We start from the raw sequence: 27,139 nt of genomic DNA on the forward strand, positions 1-27,139 counted from the left end.
GAAGAAAGAGCCACTAGTTCTAGGGGATGCCACCCTGCCCCGCTGGGCTGTTTATGGGTATTCAGCCCTTTGCAGTCCCAGGGGTGAACGTAAGTATATTTGTGTTAGTGCGCGTAGTCTTACGTTCTGTAATGGTACTGGGAAGTTGTATGTACACGGTATATAGAGAAATTATGCATACACTTCAGTTCTTCATTAGCAAACTGGGAGTTTAGGCTTTTTCAGATGGGAGCTCCCAGTGCACATACATGTTTGAAACAGTAGTGGTGACTCATGATCATAACCCACTGGCAGGTCACAATCTGGTGCAGAGCTGGTGTTTAGTTACAGTAATTCAGTAGTGAACTTCACAAGTGGTTTATTATTTGTTGCAATATGATCTTTATAATAAACCCACCCTCCTTTGCTTGAATTTGGACAGGCTTCTTTCAGATAAAGAGAGAAAGCAATGGAGTTACAGTGAGTGCAGGAAATTAAACAGAACATCATCAACACAGTTATAACAATGCTTCATGCGGGAATATCATATGTCATGTGTTCTAGTGAATTTGAGAACTCCTGTTTTGAAATACTCGGCAAAGTGATAATGAGTTCAACAGGCTCAATCCATTCTAAAATGCATTTCCCTTCTTAGAAATCTTCAATAATTCCCACTTGTGTACTGATCAAGTCCAGAAATCTCAGCATGGCGCACTGCCTTCCATGAGTTTTTCCTTGCCTACATGCCCAGCCTCTCTCTCCAGCCATTTTCCCACAGACAGCCATGCTACAAATGGTTTGAGCTATGCACAGTTGTGCATTTATGCCACGCTTCTTAGCATGCTGTTTCCTCCGGGGGAATATCTCACACCCTTCAGTGTGCTGGCACTGCCACTCGTCCTGCAAGACCCCCTTGGCTCTGTCAGTATTTCCTTTTTCTAAAATTTAATTTAATTTTTATTTATTTTTTAAAAAAATATTTATTGTTGAAAGTATTGCACCTGTCCCCCCTTTTCCCCATTGACCCCTTTTAGCCTGCTCCCTCACCCTACTCCAGGCCTTTACCACACTATTGTCTGTGTTCATGGGTTATGCATATATGCATACAAGGCCTTTGAAGCCTTCCCATCAAGCATAATTGATCTCTTTTTCCCATTTGCCTCTATTGAACATGACATATGTCCACTTTCACACTTCTCTCTTGGGAATTTAAACATCTATTGCTCCTAAATTACTGCAAGCTTTTTGTAAGCTGAACCTGTGCCTTATTTGCTTTGGGCCTCTGGTACTGTTCACAGTTAAGAGAAGCCTTTAGCCCTGGCTGGTTGGTGTGGCTCAGTTGGTTAGTTGTTGTCCCGTGCACTGAAATGTTACTGGTTCAGTTACCAGTCAGGGCACATGCCCGGGTTGGAAGCATGCATTTTGCTCTCACATCATTTCTCTCTCCCCCTTTCTAAAAAAAAGAGAGAGGGAGGGAGGGAGAGAGGATGGGGGAGAGAGAGAGAGAAAGAAAGAGAGAGAGAGAGAGAGAGAGAGAGAGAGAGAGAGAGAGAGAGAGACCTTTAATGAATGGTTGATGAATTAATGACCTGGCAACTTGGCTGGATCTGAATGACCCCCCACACCCACCCTTTCCAACCTACAAAAGAATATGCTCAATGTTGTTTTCTCGGGGTGGGGGTAAAGCTGTAAGACACTCTGAGAGAAACCAAGACATTCACCCAATTACCATGTGCTTTGAGGGCTACAGAAGTTACCCTTGCCAATAGACATACTGACTTAGCTTCATGCAGGTGCCTTGCTGATGTTGTCCTGCTGTGTACCTCCACATTGACCTTGCCACCTCCTCTCATTCTGCACCCCTTCCTACATATCCCCAACCCAGGCACTATCCCCAGTGTATCTGAATCCTGGGCCATGATCTTTGTTCATGTCTGTGTATCAGCTAAATGGAAAAGAGCTGGCTCATTTCCAGAAAAATAATCTCCATGTAATCTGGACTCAGTTGACTGGCCAGGCTGCTGGGAGGCTTCGGTGGGTGGTCTGTGGCATGGCCTCCGCCATGCTAGGGAGATCTGGTTACAGACACCTGAACTTTTAGTAACAGGGAACACACATTAAACAGATAGCTGTCAGGGGTGTAATTTCTGATCAATCATTGTTTCTCAATCTGGCCCATTATTGGAACTCAATAACATTTATCAGATAAAAGGAAGAGTGACTCTGTTTATCACAGTGTTTTCCTGGTAACATGGTCTCGTTGTTGTGACGAGAAAGAAATGAGGACCATGGAGACTTAATACGACCAGAGGTGGGAAAGGCTTGTGGAGCGAAGCAGATGGGGCCAAAGGAAGAGCCATGCTTTGGAGTTTTGCCCTGTTCACAAGAGGATGCTCACTGTAAAGGCACCTGTTTTGCCTATAGAAGCCACCCAGTGAGGACTGGAGTGGTCGTGTTTGTTCTGGGGCAGTGCCTTGAGCAAGGGTGTGGCCAGTCCTCTTCATCTTTCCACTCTGACCAGCTTTTCTGGGGGTCCTGGTGCTTTGCCCACCTAGAATCATTCTAACAGGTAAACCGATGAAAACTCCCCCGCTGCCCCATTCACAGCTTCTCCTGTGGTCAAAGACAACTGCTGTTATGGCCACAGGCTTGGACTCCCTTCTATGCAAGTAGTGAAGAGACTGTAATGAAGCCATACATGTCCTAGACATGCTTCCCTATCTGGGCTGACTTCTCCAGAACCAGGAACCTGGTGATTCATTGAAGCGTGTTTTATTGAAAAATAAACATAAATTAAGCTTTAATATTCAATATGAATAGCTTACAGGTTGATGAATAGACATATACTGGAGGAACCTTTAAAAAAATATTTTACTGATGGAGCACTTAATCAAATAAGCTGGTGTCCATTGCTCTAGACCAGCGGTTCTCAACCTGTGGGTCGCGACCCCTTTGGGGGTTGAACGACCCTTTCACAGGGGTCGCCTAAATACATCCTGCATATCAGATATTTACATTATGATTCATAACAGTAGCAAAATTACAGTTATGAAGTAGCAACGAAAATAATTTTATGGTTGGGGGTCACCACAACATGAGGAACTGTATTAAAGGATCGTGGCATTAGGAAGATTGAGAACCACTGCTCTAGACAATACGTGCCCGGAGCCAAAAGGATCTGACTGGGGAAGGGCTTCAGGATCCTGTGTAGGAATTCGCTGCATTCAGCCATCTGCCTCTAATAGCAGTTCATCCCACCTAGAATCGTGTGAAGTCTCCTCTCACAGATCGCCTTGAACCTTATGACCCAGTTCGTGTGGATTGTGTTTGTCCACTTATGGGCTGACATGTGAGCAATTGTATTATTGCATTATTTATAAGAAAAAAAATCCTTAGCTCTTTACTACATGCCCTGTCTTTATGAAGAATGGCGCTTTGCATCGTGCGTGGAATCTGAGATTCTCTAGGCCTCACTGACCGTGTCTCGTTACCATCTCTTATCAGACATCCTGGTCTATCAGGAAAATAGCATGAATTTTTTAAGACCATGAACACATATAATGCAATAGAACACAATCCTTTCAAAGGAGTTATTATAAAGCTCTTTAGTCCTTGTAAGAAAGTCCCTGACTACATATTTATAATATATATTAGATGTCTCTGAATGCATATTTAGATGACAAGTTATACGTTTAGCTGTCCCAGAGTACTTATTTTAAAATGTTACAAAGAATTAGGGAAACTCCCAGAGACCCATCACAGTCTCCGCAACTATAAAGCCAGAGAAAGTTATTTGCAGAAGCGGCTGACCTCTTGTGCACAGGGGACTGTTTGGCACCACTTTAATTGTGCTCTTTTAAAATAGGATTAGAAGTGAAGCAAATAGAACAAATTCAGTGCCCATTGCACAGGCAAAGAACCTTCCAAGTCAGGCTTACCTGAAATGCAATTTAATAAATCAAATAGTCCTAGTTAAAATAAGCTAAAATATCTAACACACTTATTCACCGTGTCCCTTTCTGTGCCCAGATCACATAAGAATTTTCCTCTTTTCATGCATTCATTCAAGACATATTTATTGGGGGTATGTTTTTCCTTGGCATAGTTCTCACCCACCCACCCAGTATGCTGGTCACAGACATCACTGGGTTTGTCAATGTCACCTTGTTAGTGTGTTTAGTCAGTTAGTTCCTAAAGCAAAGTGCTGTTTTGCTGTGCACCCCTGTGAAATGGGGTGTCAGTGAGAGAATGGCTGAAAAGAGGTGGGCTCACCTCAGAAACTGGCTCCTGCTGGCCATGGACATTCCAGATTACTTCTTAGTTTTAGGGACTTTTCAAATATTTTTATGTTTTGCATGTGCATGCTGGATATTTTATAAGGTGACCTCAAGTGTCTAGAATATTTAGAGCAATTATAAAAAAAGAAAGGGTAGTTTGACTTAAGAGAAGGGGGTGTGGAATCCTAGAATTCTGAGCTAAAAGGCATTATTCTACCTAATCCCTCCTCCTTTGAAAGATGAGCATATAGGGGATACCCAGAGAAGTCTGTTCCTTTTTAAACATTATACCCACAGCTACTTGGAGAAAACAGGATTAAGAGGCACCCTGGCCTGTGTTCTTGCCACACTTTGCCGAATTGCTTTTGGAAAAGCCACACATCACTCCTTAACCACCCATCTTTCTTCAGAATGTTATTTTCTGTGTAAAGTGGTGTGAGGTCTCCACCTCAAACACAACCAAAGATCTGGTGTTATAAAAGAAAAAAAATGCTTTACAGAGAAAGTGGTAATACATTAGCAGAGGCCTTCCTGACCTCTTTTGCACAGAATGCGGTATTTCTCCCTGGTATGCCCAGAGCAGGGAGCTGAAAACCACAAGGTATGGGAAAGTTTGACACTGAATACCAAGGACATACCTTGGATACCAGGAGTGGTTTTGGGGTTTCCCTGTGGACACCTGAAATTGAATGCGATATTGTGCACTGGTTGCATGTTACTAGGGAGAGCATCAAAAGCTTTCTCTAAGAGGTCTGTCTGTAGCCTTCCTCCCCCAGAAGTTTAAGAACTACTTGAGTCAAATCTTGACTATGACTCATGGACATCTAGGATGGTGGTGGAAGCTACCAGTGTGGTCTCAATATGACAGGGCTCTGAAAGTGACATTTTCATTCTGTAAATATAAGCCATGGATGGGACTGAAGTTGTGATGAGGTAGGGAGTGAGAAACCAGGAAATGACTATGGGGAAAGGACAAGGAGAGAGAGCGGTAGCTGTCCCTCCCCCATAAACCCAATTCACTGTCCTGCCTTGCCTGGAAATTTTGTTTAGACTTATAACCTGGGATTCTAACAATGGGGAAATGCATTTGATTTAAGTCCTCCTTTTGTTCTCACTAGTTCCTTCCATCTTCACTCTCTGAGTTTTTAAAAACCTGCTAGGCCAGTAGTTGTTTGAGGATGAGGGTGGGAGGAGGGAAGGACTGCAGAACAGCTGGAGAGAACTTTGGGGGATGATGGAAATGCTCTTGGACTTCACTGTAGTGATCACGGAACAGCACACTGAAAATATACACATTTTATTTATGTAAATTATACCTCAATATAGTTGACTTAAGAAAAAAAATGAAGATTGAATTGCTTGTTGTTCACCCCAGTTCCCAGATGATCCCTGCTTTTTGTGAAGGCCACTGGTACTTAGAATTGGTACTGGTGCTTAGTAAATATAAACACCTTTTGTCACTCCATCTTCCCAGCTTCTCCCCTACTGGCCTCTCAGTTGAAGGCCTGGCCCAAGACTTGCTCTTCTCCTCTCTGAGTTCTCCAAAGCAGCAAGTTCTACAGCAAGGAAATACACAGCAGTGATGATAATGATGATGCAGGTGAAAAAAGGGAGCGCTTCAATGTTGCTAAATCACATAGAAAACTGTCTCCATGGCTTTGGCAGGAATTGAGGAAGGGTAAATTTCTTGATTAACCAAAAAGTAGATTTGAAGTCAGGTGACTTGTGTTCAGGTCCTGGTTGACACTTAATCTATGTGATTTTGGGTAAATCTTTTCACTTCTCTGAGCTCTACTTTATATCTTTAAATGGAGATAAAGAAATACTTGTCTTACCTATGTCTTTAGGACCTATATATGGAGAGACCTCCACAAATTATAAACCTCTATGCAATTATTTTTTATAGGGTATAATTAAATTACAATAAAAAATTTCTTTTTTTAAAATTTATCTTTGCTGTTGAAAGAATTACAGATGACCCCTGTTTTTTCCCCACTGATCCCCTCCAGCTGGATCCTACCCCCTCCGCAGGGCTTCACTATAATATTTTCGATGTCCATGGGTTATGTATATACATATATGTTATTTGATTAATCTCTTCCTGCCCTGCCCACCCCACCCTCCCAATTCATCAGTCTGTTGCATGCTTCCATGTCTCTGGATTTCTTTTGTCCATCAGTTTATTTTGTTCATTAGGTTCCACATATAAGTGAGATCATGTGTTACATGTTTTTCTCTGACCGGCTTATTTCACTTAGCATAATACTCTTTAGGTCCTTTCATGCTGTCTCAAAGGTTAACATATTTCTTTTATTCAAAAAGTTGACATTTTACCAAAAAGTAATCTACATTATTGAACTTCAACAGTTTCTTAAAGCTCCTGAAATAATTTTATTACATGATTATGGGATCAAACATGGTAAAGCATTTTAAGTTATAAATAGCAAATTCTCTTCCATCAATTTCTTTATTTTGGCATATTTTAGAGATCTTTACTGTCATTATCGTTAATATTTTTAATTCAGACTGCTCAAGTATAGATATTTTAATTTCTGTTCAGTAATTTATTATGTTTTTGAACACCAAATAATATTTATTAAATGGCAATATGAACACTTTTGCATTTTTAAATGAGTATATTTACAGTTGAAATCACCCTCCTGGATGTTTGTTGTTTTAGTTGATAATTTTATGGGCTCATTATTTTCTACATTCATCTTTCCCTTCTTTGTAATTTTTTAAAAAAGAAAGACTAAAGCTCATCCCATAACAGATAAGTTATTAAGAATCATTGTCATTTCTTGTTTCAAAGTTGAAGTGATTTTTGAAAAGAAATCTGTGGTTTTCAACTTTGTTCAGAATCTAAAACAATGTCAAATGTTTGCCAAGTTGGAAAGTAAAATATTAGGAGAAAATTTAATTTCCAAGTTCCCAAAAGGTCATGTTGAGGCAAATGAAAAAGATAAATTTAATTAGTTTCTTTTAAATAAAAATGACTTAAGTGCCCTTTAGAGAAAAACACCATTTCAACAAATGTGTTCTAAACGGAAGTGACAAATTCTATTGCTTCAGGAATAGATATAAAAAAAGTAAATCAACAATACTAAGCTCCACATAATAATCCACAGTGAGTCAGTAGAGGTTATGGCAACAGAGGCCTGAAGGGTACAAATCAGCTATTAAAATGTCTGAGTTCATTATGTGCACAAAAGCTTTGTATCCTGCAGAGAGAACAGAGCTGGGAATGGTACTTAGGGTTTGTCTGTATTTCATGCTCAGAGAAGAGTCCAATTTTAAGTAGTAACAGCATGTCTACAAGTTTTCAGTTTTATTTCCTGAACTAAAACAAATAGCCCCACTCCACAAAGAGGCAGACTCAGATGTCACTCGTTTGATCTATTTCAAAACATCTTGCTTTATCACAGGAACTACTTCTGACAACTCTTTCAAAAAGATTGCATAGGAGGGGGATCAAGAGTCCGTGTAAGTCCCATCCTGCAGCCACAGTTTCTGCATGCCATTCACAGCATGGGCGCCATTGCAGATGAAGCAGCAAGGTAGAGAGATCCCAAACAAACATCTGTAGGAAATAGGAGCCCTTATCACAGGCGGCCCAGAAAGCAATGCTCTTTACAAAGCTCATTCCCTATTGGGGATCTCTTTGGCCGTGAATATCTGACATACCAGTGATTGTGGTGACCACTGCTTCATTAAACTAAAGAACAAGTGAGCAAAAGCTGCTGCTGAACTAGTACTCTAAGTAAGGCATGGCCTGTGGACAGTCAGTGCAGAATATATAGTTTAAAACATTATCAATTTGTTCATGTGCTCAGTAAGCATCTAGAGAGAGCCTGATGGCTATGGACTAGGGTCTGTGCTAGTAAGATTCAAATATGAACCGAAGCCTATGAATCCCTGCCTTCTTAGATGTTTAGAGTACACTTTAATATACTTTAATACTTATGGTGTAGTAACTGAGTTCTTGCCCATTAGGGATCCTTGGGGTGAAGCAGTTGTTGTTTTTGTGAATGTAGCCTAATTTTTAGGTAATTTTGCAACTTGCCATTTCGATGTTTCCTGTTTTTATTCCTGGTACAAGGAATTTCTTTATTCCACAAAGGTGTACTGAACACCTTTTGCTAAGCAAATTTCTGGGGCAATAGATAGATCACTGTGCTGAAGACTACCCAGCAGGACAGTAATAAGCTATTTTGAGATGGGACTTTGAGAATGCCTTCGCAAAGAGTGCACCATTCCTGCACGCACGTGCGCACGTGTTTGGCGCGCACACACACACACACACACGTTTTCATTCTATTATCAACACACAGTGCGCACTGAGGATTATATATGATTGTTATTCACCTCAACCATATAATATGCCACCCTTTTATTTATATTTTTGATTGCTGAAGATTTTTCATTATAGAATGACCCCATTTATTTATGTACTTATTTATTTTAATATGGAGAGGGAGAGGGAAAGGGAAAGGGAGAGAGAGATAGAAGGAGATATCTGTTGTTCACTTACCTATGCATTCATTGGTTGATTCCTGCATATGCTCCTACCAGGGATCAAACCCACAGCTTTTTCTTTCATTTTTATTTTTTATTTTTAAAGTTTCTTAGAAAACAAAACCACATTCACTCATTATTTTGACACAGTTGCAGGAAACATCCACTATGTACTCTTACTTTGCTAGGGGCAGCAGTAGAGTGGGCAGTAACACAGGCAGGGTGCTCTCTTCTCTGTGTTGCCTGTCACTGGGCCACTCTAATGCACCTGCTGTCAGGAACATGGAAAACAGATCCCTCCAGGAGTCATATATTCAACACCAGGCTCCAAAGATCCAGGCCAGACCTGATAGTGGTTCTGTCCTATTTTCACACCCCTCCACATTTCCCGACACCATTACCTTCACCCTAACAATGACAAAGAGTTTGCTCTGAAGTTAATGAAGCTTAAGTTTCAAGAATCAGTAGTTGTCCAGGTAGCTTCAAGGTCCAGGTGGCTTTCCTTGTCCTGCAAGAGACCCTAGTAATGGGTTCATACAGTCATAAGTTTTCATAAAATTGGCAAAAGGAAAATATTTTATTGATTTTTTAAAAGGGGCACTTCATATTATATAAACTTCAGCTCACTCAACATCCCCTGAAAAGTAGTTCTTCATCCACTGCATGATGATGATGATGATGATGATTAATAGCTAATGTTATTGTGAGCTTCTTGAGTGCCATGCACAATGATAAGTGCTTTACCTATGGTCCCATATAATCCTATTGTTCTTTAGGACCTCACTAACAATGATATAAAACTAGCAGCAAGCTTCAGATACCAAGATTTTTGAGTATAAAATACCCTGAACCATGACTTAATCCCCAAAATAAAAATTAAAAAACCAGGAGGTTTCCTTATAACAGCATTTCTGACCATAGGGTCTGTAGATCTCCATGATGTTAATGGAAAATGCAGGGTTGTATGAGCTTGGACAAGGGAAAATATATCTTCATTTTCACTAACCTCTAACTGCAAATTTAACATTTCTTCAATTATGAATGTAGGATCCAAATCACAGTAGGATTAGCAGTTCTTATGATTTTGTCATCAATAGAAATTATAAATGTTTTCATAACACGTATCATGTGGCAGAAATCTGGAAATATTATTTATGCTAAAATAGTGCTTTAGATTTTAGTAATTATTAGACCTGCTGCTAGAATTTTTTTAATCTTTTAAGAAAGAAGCACATTTATTATAGCAATGCAATTATTTAAAAGCATCTTGACAAATGTGTTTCAGGATAATCGGTTTACTTTGTTATCCTCTGCTTTGGTTATATGAACTTAATGAGAATATTCTAAGAAGCATGCATAGGTTTCACCAGACTGCTAATAGAGACAATGACACAAAATGAAAAGATAATGGATTCTTGCGCACATCTACTTCTAGCAAAGATGAGGGATGAGAGACTACATTTATGCACCCACCTTAAACAACTTAAAAAATGGATAAAGTATATAGAACAATAGTTTAAAGATATTAGACAATAAGTAATGTAATATAATGATACTTAATGAAAGTTTTTTTTTTTTTTAAATGAGGCAAGCCTTATGATTGTCCCAGCTTCCTTCTCAAGAGTTTCCAGAAAGGGGCACCTCAAACAGATCCCAGTCATTTCCCCAAATTGTGGCGATGGAGTTGAAAATTCAGGGAGACCAAATATGCTAGAAGTTACAGGGCAGACTCCTGGAGAGGAGAGAGCTTCTCAGAGAGAGAGCTTGTGAGATCTCCAAGTGCTCTCCGTAAGTCTATTGTATCCTGCTCAGGACAAGGAGGTGATGAAATCACTGTATCGGGAGAAAGAACCTACAAAGGATCAGGTGAAATAGTCCCAAGAGATCACACAGGGCTTGTAATAATTTTTGTTACTCTCAGTTATAGTGGAACAACCTGGTAATGCACAGGGCATTAGGTTAGAGCATTCAGGATTATATTGTCTTGGTAATGGTGAAACTTTAGCCCTAGCTGCACTGGTCTGCCATAGCAAAGCTTATTTGCAAGCCTTGAAAAGCTTACCAAATAATTTATTTGAGTCTCAGGAAAAAAATCTCAAACATATTTAAAAGAATATAAAAATATCCAGCATCTAAAAATGTAAAATTCATATGTTAATTATGTTAACATTGAACATGTTAAGCATTTAATGAAAATTTACTTATGCATGCAAAAAATCAAAGAAATACCATTATTAGGAGAAAAGATCAATCAATACAAAAAGACTCAGAAATAAAGCAGATGAAAGAATTAGCACACAAGTATATTAAAGCAATATTATACATATATCCTACATGCTCAAAAAAGCAAAAAGAATATGATCATGTTAAGGAGAGACATGGGAGATATTTAGAAAGATCCAAATAAAACAGAGATGAGAAATAAGTGTCTCACATTAAAAATACATAGGATGTGCCCCACCCCTTCTCCAGTGAAATTTTGTCGCTCCAAGTTTGGTGGATGGAGTTCTAAGGTCAGGAGTAGCAGTGCACTCAAAGCTCTCCCCATAGTTTCAGTAACCAGATCCGAGTTTGAAGAGCTGTCCGTGAGGGCAGGGACAGTGGAGAAGTTCTGGCTGTAGTCAGACCTGCTGAGAGTGGACATCATCTCCTGGGGTTGCACCATCACAGCCCTAGAGGTCAAAGACAGGCAGAGCAGAGCCTCAAATGTGGTGCTTGGCTTTGCCAAGTTGTATGGGATCCTCCAAAAGCAGCCCTACTTTGGAGCAATCGTTGGCAAGGTGGCCAACAGAATTGCCAAAGGAACATTCACATCAGATGGGAAGGGGTGTAAGCTGGCCATTAACAACAGGCCCAACAGTCTGCATGCAGGCATCAGAAGGTTTGATAAGGTCCTCTGGACTCCTCAGGTGCTGTCAAATGGCATCTACTTCTCACAGGTCAGTGTAATGGTGAGGAAGGTTACCCTGGGGAGTTAAAAGTATGGGTAACATTCACGCTGAATGGTGAGGAACTTGCGGTCAGCTATTGAGCACAGGCCAGTCAGACCAAACCGATCAATCTGATAACCATTCTTTTTTCAACCTGGAAAGCCAGGGTTCCCTGAATATATATGACCATGAAGTCACTATAGAATATGATGCCTTTTAACCTGTGGATGAAACCCTGATTCCTTCAGGAGAATTTGTTCAGTGCAGGGAACTATGACCTGATAGCAGCCTTCAGCCAACAGCCAGCAAAAAGTTAGGCCCCTCAGCCAAACAGTTTCAATGAAATGAATTCTGCCAACAACCTGAATAAGCTTGAACTCAGATTCTTTCCAGTTGAGCCTCCAGATGAAAACACAGCCCAGCATCCCTTGATTGCGACCTCATAATATATTTTGTAGATTGAGTCAGTAAGACTTACAGATGGATTGGATAGGGATTCAGTTGAAAGAGGGTCTGAGAGAAGGAAAAATCAAGAAGGATCTAGCTTGATTTGACACTAAGTGCATGGTGATTTACTAAACTAGAAAAGACCATGGATTAACACGGGGATGATGAACATGGGATCAAGAATTCTCTATTGACTGTACTAACTTTGAGATACCTGTGATATCTGCAAGGGGAAATATTTAAATTGTAAAACTTGTAAAAAAGACCTGCTATAAATAAATGATAGATTTTATTTTCTTCCTTTTTTTCCCCTACAGCCTTCCACTTAAATCAATACTAGATCATAGTAATAATTGATGGTGAAAACTCTATTAAATTTTATTAAAAAGGATTTCATCTTCGTGGCAATACCAAAGATAACTAGCTGAGGGAAAATGTGGAGTAGTGAAGAATATACAGTATTTGGTCCTTCTACTTCAATTTCCTAAATAACACATGAATTTATGAAATAAAATCCATACCTAAAATCAATTCCACTAACTCCTCTATTGACCTTTTCAGCTCTCTAGATCCCTATTCAAATCCACAAGTCAGAGAGTTTTAAAATCTTATATAGAGACTAAGAAAAATATCTATTTTCTAGGTTTTGTTAAGACATGGTTAGTTAGGTGAGGTTAAAGTTGTCTAATTAGCCATCCCAAAGCTGTGTCTTTCTCATTTGCAACCAAAGGACACTCAATTAAAAGGAGGAATTCTCCTCCTGCGAATTCTCAGAACTTATTTAGAAATTACTTAGAATCCAATTTTTATACCCAGGGAGTCTAGTAGGAAGGAGTCAGGCTCATTACTGCTTATCAGAAATTACTTTTCATCTCAAGTCCCCCCCCTTTTTTTTTATACTTTGAAAGGCCAATTTTGATAAGAAGCAAAGATTTGAGTCAACGAGGGGAAAATCATTCCAAGCAGTGATCAATGAAGCCCAGTTAGCCAGGCTTATTTAGAGTTGCTGAGAAATGTTCTTGCCAATGACCAAAACTTATAAAACAATAAGTACCCTACTCTAAATATGCTTTGGAAGCACTGAAGGAAATGATATATCTGTTATGATTAAAAGTACATCATGGGTTTCTATGCTTCAGGACGAAGGAGCAAAGATACTGAAAATAGGTGATTTGTTAGTGTTACCAGATTGTGGGATTTTTTCCTTCATTTTTCAATCTTTTTTGTAGATAATATTGGGGGAGTGGGGAGCATTGAAATATATTGCAAAAATCTCATAATTTTTATTTAAACTGCAATAGAATCACCAAACTGTGCAAACAACAAATCTCAATTTGGGTATTATATTTATAGTAGATGTTGCAAATAACTATCCTAAATGTTTGGTACCAATAATTGTCTTAACATAATGGAGAAGATATAATGATCTAGAGACTGATTCAATCAAATTTGCTTTGATCTTATGCAATCACTATTAATATTTGCTCTCAGTATGCATATGAGTCCTTTCCACGGCCCACAAGTGCCCCGTGTGGTCTAAGTTTTGCTTACTTCCTCTTCCTGCTTCTTGCCAACCACTCCTCTCTCACTCTCTCCAGCCCTTCAGGCCTTATTACTTCTTCTTGAATAAACTTACAAATATTTCCATCCTTGGATCTTTATATTTGCTATTCGCTCTGCCTGAACCATTTTTCCCTTGATCTCCATTCAATTTATCACTGGCTTCGCGCAATTCTTAGTTTAAATGTGACCATCTCAGAGAGGGCTTTGGTGACCAACCACACCATCTTATATTATTGCACTCACATTTCCACCACTCACAACAGTCACTCTCCAACTCATCATACCTTTGATATTTCAAAGTAGCAGATACCGCACAATCTTTGAATTACCTTTATTCGTTGGATTACTTGTTTATTGTCTGTGTCCCCTCAACACACATGCATGTGCACACACACACATAGATGTAAACTCCATGAACACACAGACCTTGTACCTCCTCCACACCCTTCACCTTTGTATCTGCAGTGCCTAAAACATCTCTAGTGTAAAGCAGGCATTCTCTAATATTTGTTGGATATGTAGTTAAGTTGAATATATTAGAACAAGAATCTGAGTTTTGTCTGTCAAATTTGATAATCAAATGACAGTATTATGGCTGACATTAGTAATAATTATTATTATAACTAGAGGTCTGGTACATGAAATTTGTGAAGGGGTGGGAGACGGGTGGGGGGGGGTGGGGAGAGTCTCAGCCCAGCCTGCACACTCTCCAATCTGGGACCTCTTGGGGGTTGTCTGACTGTCAGTTTAGGCTGATTCCCAGGATCGGACCTAAACTGGCATTCGGACATCCCTCTCACAATCCTAGACCACTGGTTCCTAACCGCTTGCTTGCCTGCCTTCCTGGTCACCCCTAACTGCCCGCCCTGCCGGCCTGGTAGCCCTCCGCAGCCTGCTTGTTCAGTCATTTGGTCATCCCTCACTAAACCCCAGCTGGCCTGGTTGCCTCACCAGCCTGTTTGTTCAGTCATTTGGTTGTCCCTCACTAACCCCCTGCTGGCCTGATCATCCCATGCAGCTGCTTGTTCAGTTTTTTGGTCGTCCCTCACTAACCCCTCTGCCAGCCTGCTTGTAGGCAGCCATCTTGTGAGGGCATGAGGGTTAATTTTCATATTACCTCTTTATTATATAGGATAATAACTCCTTTAACTTCTTATTGATAGAGTGAGGTACATGGAATATCAGAAAGAGCTTCTTCTTGGAAATTTAATCGCTTTTTGTCATTGGATGAGTCATTCTATTTGAAATGGAAAATCTGGTCCTCACATGTTAATTTAAGGATTAGCTAAGGTCATCTTAGTCACACACACACACACACACACACACACACACACAATCCCAAAGGGATAAAACCCATAAGATTAGAACTTCCACAGGCAGAACATATTTGTAAAATATGTGAGGAATGTATGTGTTTCTGTTTGCATACTCACATTTATATCACATGGGAAGAAAAAGGCAATAGGTGTGCATTGGCTCATGTCAATAGGTACCAGATTTGGTCCTGCCACCTGGGCAACACAGTGCTTGTGCAATCTCTGAGGATATTGAAAGGTGATTCTTAGATATTGGGGTTTTTTTTTGCCTTTTACATCCATCCAGTGTGATTCATTTCAAATTTTGGTACTGCCATGGGGGTTTTTCAGACTACTTCAGTATGATATGTTCTCTCCATTTCTATGACATCCTGTAGAAATTATTGATAATTAAATGTGTTGTCTTGTGCCATTTTTGTTGTCTTAAATTTTTACTTTGGATTCTTTTTGTTTTGATTGTTTGGGACTATTATTTAAAACTTCAGACATTATGTCTCATCTCCCTAACTGGATTTTTGATGTAGAGATGACACTTTAAGCCATTTTTATTCCTCACGGACCCTGGCACTGTGCCTTACATAGCAGGAAAACAATACAGATGTTGCTTGACTGGCAATGCTAGTGCATGAGTGCTTCATCACCATCCCCCATGCCCCATCTAAGCCCCTTTTCTCAAGTGGGAAATTTATAGGTGTTTTTATGAAAATTGAACTTCTTCCAGTAGTGGCTATGAGTACTGATCTGGAGCTACTCTAGACATAAATATATTTCTTACTCCTCTGACATCAGAGATTAAATCAATCCTTGGCTGTAATGAACTAAAATTAAGATAGCCAAGTTCTTTGGATTCTCATATAAAACAAAAACCACATTAGTTGTGATGTTTTGTTGTTACTGTTTTTTCCTACTTCTGTGAGCCATAATAAATTGTGATTACTCTGTTCACAGTGAATAGATAAAGAGCCTTCTTTTCCTTATTAAGGTTAGACAAGAATGCAGGTATGCTATCTCTTATAAAGATTACTTCACCTTTAGTGGAGAGGGGGAAGAGTAAACATAAAGCTAAAACCTGTTCTTCAAGAACTCGGCCCTGTAAGTTCCTGGTCTGGCTTATAATTCATTAAATTCCTTCGCAAAACAGATGGCATTGAAATAGGCATGTGGGCAGAAAGGAAATGCCTGACCATAAAGAGATGTAGTACAAGACCAATTCAATAATACATATGTATGTGGGAAATATTTCTTTTTCAGAAAAGGCTTTTCAGTAAGAATACCTCAGATTCCAGAAGGGGTAGTAACAATCCACCATAGCAATTGCAGAAACAACCAAGTTCTAAATATAATTAGTTTTTCATTTTCGTATTAGATTTTCAATTGCAAACTGGGTTACACAAGTGTACTCTGCATGGGGCTTCTAATTTTCCCCTGAAATATTGCTCAAGCTGTTCTTCAGAGGCCCCGCAATGTTCTATCTTGTGCTTCACAATTGCCTAATTACATGCATCCTTTCCCTCGCAATGCAAAGTCTTCTCCTCCATAAACTCTTTCCTTGTCATCTCTGCCCATAACAAGTTCTCTTGATTCAACTCCTATAGCCCTTACTGCATGTACATCTCATTTAAATCTCAACATATCCAGTAGTTCTTAGTTTATTTTCAAATGGAAGGTGGTTCTGACCAGAGCAAATGGTAAGCATCTTTCAAAGCCCAAGAGTTATATGGCCACAGCGTATATTGAGGGCACATCAGAGCCATGCCAATGGGGCCCAGAGAGACATATTTTTTAAAACAATATATACTGTATATAATTTTATTGATTTCAGAGAGGAAATGAGAGAGAGATAGAAACATCAATGATGAGAGAGAATCATTGATCTGTTGGGGATCGAGCCCTCAACCCGGGCATTTGTCCTGACTGGGAATGGAACCCTGACTTCCTGGTTCATAGGTTGATGTTCAACCACTGAGCCACACCTGCTGGGCGCAGAGAGACAGATGTTAAAGTCAGAAAAACTTAGATCTGAAACATGTCTTCATTACATTATTCAGGGCCCACCTGAATAACCCAGAATAAACTCCTCCTCTCAGGAACCTTAACTTAACCACACTATTTACAGGTTCCAGAGATTCAAACATGGGTGTGTATTTTAGGGGCCACCATTCAATCTATATAGTGACCCTAACAAGAGATTTCAGTTTTTTAGAGCTACTGTTCCTCATCAGTAAGATGAAGACAATGACCCTTCATTGTCATGGCTATTTAAATATATTTTCCATGTAAAACATGTTTTTCAGGGTCACATAAATGGCAAAAAGTATTTCTCTTGATGGGCCACTCACTATTTTTATAATAAGTGCAGCTCCTGCAGCATCCTGGCCCCTAGAGGTGTCTCAGATGTACTTATAAGTATTAAGAGATTTATTCAAATGTCATATGACATTGGCCACCCACCCAACCCACTTTATATATCTGTTGTGATACCTGTCTTCTTTGCTTCCTGCCAAATCACTGCACCAGTGCCCAGGTCCATGCAAAGGGCCAAGCTTCCTGATACGGGAAGGTCTGCCAGCAGTGTGTTCCACAGCAGGGTCTGACTTTCACTAGTCTGAGGTTATTGGTTTGAGGAGCTGCTAAAATAATGCCATGATAGGCGATGTGCTACCACCACTGTGACCTGGCTGGTTTACTCAAACTCTTAAGTGCCAACGTTGCCTTGTTTTCTTTGTAGTTTTCCATGTGCACAAACCACCTTGCCCCCTTGTCAAAATAGAAAGACTCTCTTCTCTCTCTTTCTCCTATGTAATTTAAATATCTCTTCAATTGACAAGTACCATATATGAGTCCACGCACAATTTGGTCAGAACACAAATCAAGGTTACAGTTTCATAGAGTGACCTACCCCATTGACAAATGAGAGACTGTCATGGACCATGTGGGTTTGTCTGAAGTAGTACTCTCTTAAGAGGTTCTTAAGTTTCTTAGGCAAATAGGTAAGTCCACAATTTTTCCAAATATGTATGAATTCCAGTAATACCTAGAGCTGAGATTCAAACTGGAATACTTCATTACTCTCTCGCCTACACTTTCTCTCCCTCCCTGTTGCCCCACCCCCACAACTTACAAACACACAGTAAATACACCTTGTGCAGCACTTAGAATGTGGTAGGTGCCCAATAAATGCAAGGCTTTCTTCTGTATGTACTCATAGGGCTTTACACACATTAAGTAGTCAGTAAATATGCTTTGACCAGTGAAGAGGTGGATCTTTATTATACAAGAAAAATGGAAACATCTCTCATAAAATTGTAGTCACTTAATCTTGGCTTCTAACATCAGCCTTGATCATTGCTAAACATCTGGTTATTAGAAATAAGCCCCTAAACATAGACATTTATACATTAATATGTATGTAAATAATTGTCCATATGCCCTTTAAAATTCTCATTTCCTAAAGAGTTGCTTGCAATATTGCCAGTTGTAACCTACGAAGGGGAAAGGTCCCTGACTTTGTGTTGTAAACCCAGGGAAAGATCTTGCCAATTCTATAATAATATATACCTGGTGGTTTTCTTCAGGGAAAGACATGCTTCTTTTGACATACTTTTTTGAAATGTTTTTTAGATGCCAAAATTTCATATTTGCACAGAGAAAAAAATAAATATAAGAATTGTGATCCTTATTTTATAAATGAAAACCTAAAGACCTAGAAAATCGTAACTTTCTCACATCAACATAAAGGCCTTGTGCCTTCCCTGATTCAAAGTTGGATCATTTCAGAAGCAGTGTGCCAAGTTTCAAGCATTTATTGTGATTTATGTTTCATGGATCAATAATCATCTCTTACCCCTAAAATCATTCTAGATTGACACATTTCAGATCTGGTTGGGGCCAAGGGAATTAAAGTAATTATAATGTAAACATATTGGTATTTATGCTAATGCTTGCTAGAAAATGAAATCTAGAGAATGTGGATTGCCATATCCCTAAACCTAGTGTGTTCTCATCAAACATTTGAAGACTGAAAAACAAGAAGGTTGGAAAATTTGTGGGGGCAAAACAACTTGAAAATGTTAGCTAAATGGTAGCTTTAGAAGTAGAGTAAGGATGAAAGAATGTAAAAGGCTATTTAATTAGGGGAAAACTTGTAAGGATTGATCTAGATATATAGGAAATGGGAGTGGGATGGTTTCTCTACCTCCATCACATCCCTTTTACACATTATAGCATTTCACTTGGGGCATTATCTCTTTTCTTTTTCTGACAGGATGCTAAGGGGAAAAAACTGATATAATTCTTTAGCATTTGGGGTTTCTGTAGGGCCTAACCAGACAGCATTGGTGCTATTTAGTAGATTGGATGTGTCTGGTAGAGCAGCAAATAGAAAAAAGATAAGTCTGAATCCCTTCCCTACTAGCAATGTGATCTGGAAAAAGTTTATTTGCTTCTATGGACAGTAATAATATTGACAGGGTTGTTACAAGGTTCAGATGACACAGTTATGGAACAGTGGTTGGCTGGTGCACACGTTATATAAATAATGGGCTGTGCTACTGTTTATCATTTACTGTGCAAAACCTGATGCTTTCTTGTTGGAAATATATTCCAATCAAGGAAATCAGTAGCTTCAACCTCCATTCTAATTTAAAATTATATGCCCAGCCAGAGTGGCTCAATGGTTGAGCATTGAACTATGAACCAGGAAGTCACGGTTTGATTGCCAGTCAGGGCACATGCCCAGGTTGTGGGCTCAATCCCCAGTGGGGGGTGTGCAGGAAGCAGCAGATCAATGATTCTCTTTCATCATTGATGTTTCTATTCCTCTATTCCTTACTCTTCCTCTCTGAAATCAATAAAAAATATATTAAAAGAATAAAATTATATGCAGTATCCTACATAATAAAAGGCTAATATACAAATAGACTGAACTTGGAACAACTGAATAACTAAGCAACCAGTTGCTATGACGTGTACTGATCACCAGGAGGCATTCACAAAACATGGCGAGCATCGGCCACAGCAGGATGGTGGAGCAGATGAGCAATGGCATCAGACCAAGATGGGGCGCCGGTCACTATCATCAGGGTCAGCCTCTGATGGTTACTGAAAATTCTTTGCTCCCATGTGCCGTGGTCCCACGTGGCACTCACACCTGCTGACAGTGCCGGCCCCACTCACACCCGCTGCTGGGGCTGGAATGGCCGATCGCTCGGCACCATCAGTGGATGCAAGCAGGGGCTATTGCCCCTTATTGCCCATCAGGGCTTCTCCACCTCCCCCTGTTCCAGAGGGGCGATCAGGGCAGCAGCCGCCACTTGCACCCACTGCTGGCGCCAGCCCTAATTGCTCTGGGCTGTCAGCGGGTGTGAGCAGGGCTGGTGCCTTCAGTGTGTGGGAGCGGCAGTGGCAGGAACAGAGCTGCTGGCAGACAGGGGACTGGAGACCATCAGGGGGGCAGGCGGGGGTATGGAGGATGGGCTGAGACCCGCCCCTGTGCCCACTACAGTCTCGTGGCCCACAGTTCCTTTCAAGGTGCATGAATTCATACACTGGGCCCCTAGTTATATATGTTTATGTATATGCCTATACCAAAAATGTGTGTATGTGAATGTATATATACATATTTTTTCATATCTATGATTCTTCGTTGTTGAAAAATCAGGGTGCTGACAGTGATTTCCATTATCAGAGTTTTCTCAAGATAGCACATTTGGCTTGAGTTGTCAGCTTTAGTAGAAATGGAGACTATTTCAATCATTGTGATTGAACAGGGCATAAAATGGTCTGGAGACCATCATTTAAACCTTGAATACTACTTCAGCCAGGAAACTGGCAATGAGAAGCAAAAATCATCAGATTCATGGCCTTAGTTTAAGGGAATGATTTCTGGCATATAAGGAGGGAGAAAGTCAAAGACCTGCTATCAGCCAAGAAGAAAACACTGGAAGAGATTATATTAGATGTGAAGTGAGCTGTGCTATGGGCAACAAGTGCAGAGCAAAGAGGGCACTTTCCCTAAAACTACTTGCTGTTCTCAACCCCTTATGTTATACTATTTACAGTTGATAGACTGCAGGCATTAAAGCAACACTTTGCCTTGGTTATCTTTAAAGCAATGATATCAAGAAAGCACAGGTGGCCCAGCTGGGATACTGTTGGTTGGGCATCACCCTGTACACTAAAAGGTTACTGGTTCAATTCCCAGTCAGAACACATACCTGGGTTGTGGGTTTGATCCCCAGTTGGAGAATGTATGGAAGGCAACTGATTAATCATCAATCTATGTTTCCCTCTCCTCTCCTTTCTCCTCCTCCTCCTCCTCCTCCTCCTCCTCCTCCTCCTCCTCCTCCTCCTCCTCCTCCTCCTCCTCCTCCTCCTCCTCCTCCTCCTCCTCCTCCTCCTCTTCTTCTTCTTCTTCTTCTTCTTCTTCTTCTTCTTCTTCTTCTTCTTCTTCTTCTTCTTCTTTCTCCTCCTCCTCCTCTGCCTAAGCAAAGCATGTCCTTGGGTGATGATTAAAAAACAACAACAAAACAACCTTATAAAAAAATGAAAGCACAGATCCATTATCAATATACAATAACCAATATTTTAATGGTATGGATGAAATTACCCCTCAACTGGTAGACATTCGGGCCAGAGGAAGGAGCCATGCCCCTGGGCTGCATCCATTTTCCATTTACCTTCCCTAGCCCGCTGGAATCCATTCAGCATGGTTCTCAGGACAAAGCCCTTCTACCACACCCCTCCAGGACTGCTCAGAATTTTCTCAGTAGACAAGTTTCCCTAGATTTCCTTTTCCATTAACTCTTGAAGTCTTGAGATCTGTGGGTACATCTAGTCTGTCGTTATCAGCATAATTTCTTGCTTAATTTAGGTAAGCAACCCATCTTTTCTGAACTCAGTGGTGTACCAAGTGGGAGGTGGTGGGAGCTATCTGCTGGTGCAGAGTATTTTATCACTGACATAGTTGAGAATTGTCAGTGAGTGGTGATGATAAAAGGCAAGTCAACTTCTAGTAAGATATATTGTTTTTAAATTCTCTACAGCAGGGCATCCCCTTATTGTCTAAACTCCAGGCAGATCTCCAGCCTTGGACTGCCATTGTCTCAGCCCTGAGACTTCTGGAACTATTGCTCTAAGGTTGGTTTTTAGGGGGTGGGGCAGGATCAGGAACATCAAAATGGCCGTTAGTGTTTTGTTTTTATTCTCAGAGGAATTTTCTTAAGTCAAGACATTAAACCTGTTCAGTTATGCATTCATAAGTATTTGTGGAGTACTGTTAGACATATCCCTGTGCTAGATATTAGAGCAAAAGTTAACATAAAAATACGTGACTGTTTGGAAGTAGTTTCCAAACTCCCATGTATGCTTACCTGTCCTATTTATATAAATAGATTGCACAGATATACTCACCTACATGATTTTTCCTAAATTGGTATATCAAAAGTACTGTTATTTGCTTAAGATTTTCTTTAAATTGACACATTCTTAAATTTAAAACCATTTTAAAGGAAAATACTTTGTCTCTAAGTAGGTAAATGGAAATTCCTATGGCTTGTGATAAATAGAAGATACGTAAATACAAATACAATGGAAACAAGCCTGATTAATAAGCTATAGCTGAATCTTATGGTCTGTCAAGACCTCAGTTTTGTAAAACAGAAATTAGCAAAAGTAAGGACACACTTTAACCAATATAAGACTTTTTCTCTTAAAGTCATCAAAATTGTTGACAAGGAAATAGCATTATGATGTGCCTTGTTTCATCTAACACAGTCTTATTACCTACGATAACAACATTGCATGCTTTCTAAGGCCCTGTATGAGGCTATTGCCACACTTACTGGTTTTGTGTAGAGAAATCTTTTTTATTGAAGGCCAGGAATGCTTAGTTAATAGATATTGTGAATGTAACTTCATTTATTTTCTTTCTTTAGCCATTTGTAGGCAGTGCTTTGTCACTGCATGTGTAGCTGTACTAATGTCTTGTTCATTTCCTTTTCTGTCTTCTGTAGAATGCGGAGTCCTGGATTTCTTGACCACAGATTGTCAACCTGAAATCCTAAAGACAAGGACTCCTAACGGTAAGGCATGGGTCTCTTCCACATGGAATGATAATACTGTTTGACTGAAATTTGAACTTGAGAGATTCATTCTTCTTTGGGGAATTTATATCATATAATTTGGATTTTTGCCTCATACTGGCACTAGACATGCTTCACTAAGTGGTCAGGTTAGATTAGCTTTTCAGATTGTATTCTTTATTTAGTATAGATCAAAATTAAAGTTTTATTATAATTTTTAAGCCCTCTTTCCAGTTTAGAAAAACACAATAGAATGAGAATAAAGATAAATAATAGAAACACTGCTTGGAACTTATCATTTGAATAACAATTTAGGTCAGTTTGTTGCTTGCCATACTCTGAAAAAGCTTTATGGAGGTGCTTCCAAATTTTAATTAATGTAAAATGTATTGTTTCAGTAACCAAATATATGCACTGTAATGACCATGCCTGATAGGCATCGATGGAGCAGGGAAAGCTGTGTAAAGTGTATAGAGGAAAATACTCCTGATTTTCACCAAGTATTAAGAGTAGAATCAACTGAGACCAAGAAAGACTGCTAATTGACTGGGACATGTGACCAGTTAGACTCATCAATAGTTGAAGAAACAGGGTTAGGGTGGAAAGCAGTTCTTTTCAAACAATGACAGTAGTGTGGGGTGAATGAGTGAACATCACGGTAACTGTGAACATCTGTAAGACACTGTGAGCACCAAGAGACGATCACAGCAACTGTGTTGAAATGATTACTGACTCTTAGTGAAGTTTTAAGTCTGATAGTCACTATGAATATTTCTGTAAGAGTCTAGTATTTTTAAAATTTCTGCTTCCCTGGAAAAGAGGTGGGGTTTCTGATTCAGGATTTCTCTTTCTCCAAAGTCACTTTTTTATTTTATTTCTTGAATCAAGTGCTGATATACTCCCGACTTAAACTATACCTCATTCAGTAATTCTCTAGTTATTTTCAACCTTCATGTCATAAGCATGTTATAAAGACAGCTGGCTGTTCTGGTGAACAGGACCCTTCATATTTATGTCTACTTCATCTGTGAGTGTCTGTACCAAAAGGTTCGTTCTCATAAAAGCCTGGTTCACTGCGAGAGAGCAGCAGTAGAGAGGCAGTGGAGCCTGGCAGACAGGCCTGTATTACATTCTTGGTTTTTGAGCCAAACTTGGGGCCAGACTTATTGGGAGGAGCTAAATGACCGAGGTAAGCTGCTTTTGATTTTGTTGTTTATCTGGGAGTGCCTTTCTGAAGAGGGAGATAGGCATAGCAGGTAAGGAAAGTCCCTAATAATAATATCTGATGTTGATAAATCAAGAGAAAGGGGGATAATTCCTGAAATATACCAACCTCAGGTGATCAGAGTTCTGCCTACTGATCACATACACACTAACACACACACGCATGCAGAGAGAGAGAGAGAGAGGGAGGGAGAGAGAGAGAGAGATTGAGAGGGAAGAAAGAAAGGAATCAGGAAGAGAGAAGAGATGAGAACACATTAGACCACATGTTTTGTCATTGAAAAGCAAGGCTAAGAGAGTTCAGCAAGAAGCCAGAAGTCAATTGTGACTGATGGGGAGACACTTAGGACTGCTAGGTTTGAGACCACATATCTTGGCATTGCATCATCCATTCTTAAAGAGGCCAAAGTGCCAAAGGAATAGACAATATGGTAGGTTCTAATATCGGCATATTTTAAATATCCCCTATTTTACAGAGAAATCAGAAAATTTTAAATATGGATAGCATTTAAAAAACTGCCATGTTTCATCCCTGAAGGTAACATGTTTGCCCAAGGTTACTTAGTTAACTAGTGACAGTGTTAGGATTAGAAGTTCACTAGTCCTAATTATCAATAGCCATTATTTTCTAAAACATAAGAGCAGGGGAAATTTATTATTTTCCTCCAAACAGAAAAGATATTAAGAGAGTCTGAAGTTTATCCATTCTAATTTTTCTTAATTAATATTTTGGTCTGTGAGACAAAATTTGGGCCATAAGGGAGCTTGTGGTATTATAGCTGATTGTCTAGTAAGTTAACTTAGTAATCAATTAATGTGTCACAGGATCCCTCAGAAATTTTATCCTTAGAGGATACCTCAGCAGTCAGAAATAGGAAGACAAACTGTGTAGTGTTTTGTGTTTCAACTTTTCTTATCTTCAAGGGAAATCGTTTATGAAACCTCAATATATGAAACAGGTAAAGCAAACTTGGAAGAGATAATAAGGATATAAGGATACTAGAATCTTACCTGCTTACCAGCCATGCTATCCTTGTCCATCCAAATGGCCTAGGACTATACTGGAGAAATGTGAGTGCCTTGATGTAGTAGAAGAAAAGGAGCTTTGTAGTCAAAGACAGCTGGAGTCAAATCTTGCCTCCATCTTTTATAGTTTGTGTGATATTGATCTTGTTACTTAATATCCTCTGAGCTTTAGTTTCCTCACCTAAAAAAATACGAATGGCATTGATGTAATAAAGTTGTGTTGATGATTAAATGAAACACATATATGCAAAGGAGTGCTGGGTGAAGACTGGATCTTAAAATTGTTATTGCTGGGAAACACGGGTTTGATCATTGGAACTGGATTCTGCAGTCTACTAGTAAGTTGGAAGGTTGACTCATTTTTAGAGTTAAATGTGCTTTTGTTCTGTTAAGAACTACTTGCCTGATTGCTGGTAGTCATGTAGACATAGAATACATAGAGATCCATTTTTCTGGAGAAAGAGCTTAAGAGTACATTTTGCCTTGTCTAGGAGCTGGCATGAGAAACTGTAAGTAAATGAAGTTAGACAGGGCTATGCCCACAGTGTCATGGGAGCTTCCTAGAAAAAAAAGGCGGGGGGGGGGGGCAGGGCAGGTATTCAGAGAGTACCTGAAAGGAATTAAGCCTGAGAAATAAATACTTTACAGGCCTGGCTGGTGTCACTCAGTAGTTACAGTGTTGGCCCTTGCACCGAAGGGTCACGGATTTGATTCCTAGTCAAGGGCACTTATCTGGGTTGGAGGTTGGATCCCCTCCCTGGTTGGGGTCGGGTCAGGAGGCAACTCTTTCCTCTTCCCTTCCTCCCTTCCACTCTCTCTAAAAATTAGTGGAAAATGTCCTCAGATGAGAATTAACAACAACAACAACAAATACTTTACTAATACTGTTGGTGGCCCTGGGGATGGGGACAAGGGTGTGATGAGGAGCCAAACAGTCCTCCATGGAAAGGTATGGGGGCTCCACACTGGCCACACAGCACTTGCTATGCACTGGGCCTTCCCCCTCAGCTGCGGCAGAAGCAGTTTTGGTGCCAGCTGCAAACTGTCCCGGAGGAGATATCTGACTTGCGGAGTCCAGTGGACCCTTGATGAGACCCGGACAAGTCAGAGAGTCAGCACCACTTGAGGGCTTGAGGGGTCTGTGGCTGGGTCTGGAAGGCTCCTGGGCCAAGAGAAAGCAAGGCTAGCCTTGGAAAAGCTCTCCATCGCAGGTTGAATTCAGGGATCATGCTTGAGTCTCCTGGCGCACGCTAATAGTCTGAAAGAATGAGTGTCTCTAGCTGTTTTCTCACAAGTCCCCAGGAAGTCTGTATGGGAAGCAGAGACCTGGTACCAGTGTTTACACCTCTTCATAAAGCATGAAGTTAAATTTTTCATGCACTAGAGAATTGGGGTTAATACTCAAAACGAAAGCTTCTTATAAAATAAAACTAATGAAATGTGGCTCTGAACAGATTTCAGAAACATGGCTTCCAGCCTGCCTGGGGTCTCTTGGAAGGAAAATGTTTTCTCTGATTATTAGCAAACTTTGGAAAACTATGACTTCACTGCTAGAGACTCACCACTTTCTTTTCTTTGACCCATAAATTCTTTCTTTCCCCCTTGGTCCCTTAAGACCTCTATTAGTGACCATTTTGTGACGGTAGCTTTGTAATCTCCCAATTCTGGCTCTGGAGTAGGAAAAAAAAAAGGCTTATTGGCCAGCTCACAGGGGTCTGGAAAGGCCCTGCCTGTCCCAGCTGGCCAGGACAGCCGGAAGCCTGAGGGGGCTGTCCACAGGC

At 40.0% G+C, this 27,139-nt stretch overlaps 1 protein-coding gene and 1 pseudogene across 5 annotated transcripts in view; both read left to right on the plus strand.

The window, feature by feature from the left end:
- SEMA6D (semaphorin 6D) overlaps positions 1–27,139 on the plus strand; it is a 586,160-nt gene that overhangs the window by 247,032 nt on the left and 311,989 nt on the right. For all 5 annotated transcript variants that reach the window (XM_036300565.1, XM_036300571.1, XM_036300556.1 and 2 more), the window contains exon 3: positions 23,040–23,108. The gene's annotated coding sequence lies outside the window, so the exon portion shown is untranslated. The remainder of the gene's footprint in view (positions 1–23,039; positions 23,109–27,139) is intronic.
- LOC118676045 lies at positions 11,222–11,978 on the plus strand (annotated as a pseudogene).

The sequence above is a fragment of the Myotis myotis genome, unplaced genomic scaffold (genome assembly GCF_014108235.1).
Source record: "Myotis myotis isolate mMyoMyo1 unplaced genomic scaffold, mMyoMyo1.p scaffold_m19_p_1, whole genome shotgun sequence".
NCBI lineage: Eukaryota > Metazoa > Chordata > Mammalia > Chiroptera > Vespertilionidae > Myotis > Myotis myotis.